Below are 2,587 nucleotides of genomic sequence, written 5' to 3'. Positions count from 1 at the left end.
TATGACACTCTGTAACACTGTAGTTCTTCACCAGTATTTGAGATTAGGATGTTCTCCAATAAAATGCATTTATTGTGGCGTGATCTCAGAGTATATGAACAGGTTGTTTTGGGTTTTTTTTTTGTGTGGGTTTTTTTTTTTTTTTTATCTGAAGCTAAGCTGGAAAATGTGATGGAGGTATGGATCAAGTTAATACACCCCCATCACAAATGGACATTTCCCTGATACTAGCTATGTGAGAGTTACTCTGAAGTAATCCCTCTGCCATAGAACTTATGTGGGAAGGATCTTGAGTCTTTGTCAACAGCTATCTCATTCCACAGACAGTGAACAACTACTGCCCCATGCCATTTGCCAATGCAGATGCTGCCTAACATGCACCTACACTCGTGCATTTTTTGGTCTAGGTTTTCTGAAATGTAATGATACCAGTTACAGTTCTGGTTCCAAGGCAGGGTTCAGTACAAAGGTAAACCCCAAATCAGGTAAATTGAACAAAGTTAGAAGGTTCTAGAGATACATGCACACTATAAATATATTGCATAAACAATGCAACATAGGAAAGCGAGTTCATCAATAATGGACTACATATTTAGAACATAGATTTGTTAAAAATAGATGAAGAAAGAACAGAAGAGGAAAAAGCTATCTTTCTGGGAAAACAAGTTTTTGAAGCGACCTACCTGAGATTTCTGAAGAAATATGAGGGAACTACAAAACTAAAGCTTGAAATTAAAAAGATATGCACTGTTTGATCAGTCAGAGCAGCATGACAGGAAGATAACAGAAATCAAAAGCGAAACCTGTTCAACCTCCTGTCCCAGGTCCAGCTGTTTAGAGACTGTGGTAAACATGATACACTTGGGATGATGGATGACTTTTTTCATGTTTCTAATAATGCTCTTCAGCCGGCTAATCATTGCTCTGAGAACATGCCAAATTGCATGTGCTTAATCATTTTCATGAGAAGGATATAATGTGTGCAATGTTTGGACATTGTAACCATTAATAGGATGATCAGCATAATAGCATGACTGTGAGTCCAGGTAGAAAAGAACATTTTTTGCAGGGCATAATTGCATATACATATATGGACATTCAAGCACATTCCTATTCTATAGTACATACAATCTAAAAGATAGGATTGTTTGATCTGTTCTATAAGAGCAAGGAAGTATTAGGAGTCTTGATCAAATCTGTTAGTAATGTGAAGTTGGAACACAATTCACTGAAATGGTTAGTAATCAGCCTGAATAATAGTTCATGGAAGGGGTGGTCTAAAAATTGTCTTTCTCATCAAAGCCTTAATGAAAATACTGAACTCAATTAGGAAAAGTTTTATTTTTGTAGAACCTGTATACTTAGGTCGCTATATATATGTAAAAATATAATTGCAGTCATCTAAAATTTGCAATTTATCTTCAGCATAATTTTGGCAATTCATCTAAAGCCATGAAGAGAATGTCACATAGAAATTGACTTATCCTACCTCTCTGAACTACGGAGATATTTGGGAGTCCCTATTTTGAGACTATAGAGTGGCTTAGAAAATTCTATATACTGGGTACCTGTTTTTAGAGGGATGAAGTTATTTGAGTTGAAAATCAATAAAAAGAACATAGAATCTCCAGAAAGCACATCACTTAATCCACAGATTGATATAAAACAGATGGCTTTTGGGTTTATACATTACTTTAGATTACACACCTACCTTTTTTAGATGTCAGTGGTGGGATTTACACAACCTCTTCTAGATAGTAAAGACTGGCACCCTAGTTAGTCTCCTCAGACTTCCCTTCCAACCAGGAAAGGTACTTTCAAGGTGCAGTCCATTTCATCCTAAAGTTGTCTAAAATATTTCAGATATATTGTGCCCTAAACCACCTATTTCCATTTATGTAAGGAGGCCAGGGACAATACTTCACATGCTTGACTCTGTGTTGTGGAAGTTTCAAGTTAAGTGACATAGGTAAACGCCTGAAAATTCAGTTATTGTAACCTAAATACAAACAAAGAACTTAGTGTTGTTGGTTAATGAATATTTGTTCGTGCCCTCTTTGTTCAAATGGCGTATATGTAGGCAAGTGACTTCAATGGGTCACTGGTACCATAAGAAGCAGTCCCCCACTTGTACAATAAGAAGTAATAATAACAAGATGACTAGAAGCATCTAGTGACAAATTTACACTGTATTGCAAGAGGTCAAGCTTTCTGGGATCAGAGAGAGAAGAAATACTAAGAATGTTAATAGTGTTGCTTCAATACCACAATGGATCATCTACATCTATGAGTATCTGATGGGAAGGTGCCAGGAGGATGTTTCCAGGCTCTTCTCAGTGGTGCCAAGCAAGAGGCAATGGGCAGAAGCTGAGGATGAGGAAATTCCACCTGAACATAGGGAAGAACTTATTTACTGTGCAGGTGACTGAGCACTGGAACAGATTGCTCCGAGAGGTTGTGGAATCTCCCTTACAGGAGGTATTCAAGAACCATCTGCAGTGCTGTGCCATGTGCTCCAGGATGACCCTGCTTGAGCAGGGAGGTGTGACCAAATGATCCACTGTGATACCTTCCAGCCTGATCCATT

The sequence above is a fragment of the Vidua chalybeata genome, chromosome 3 (assembly GCF_026979565.1).
Source record: "Vidua chalybeata isolate OUT-0048 chromosome 3, bVidCha1 merged haplotype, whole genome shotgun sequence".
Classification (NCBI taxonomy): domain Eukaryota; kingdom Metazoa; phylum Chordata; class Aves; order Passeriformes; family Viduidae; genus Vidua; species Vidua chalybeata.
This window is presented reverse-complemented; position numbering follows the sequence as displayed.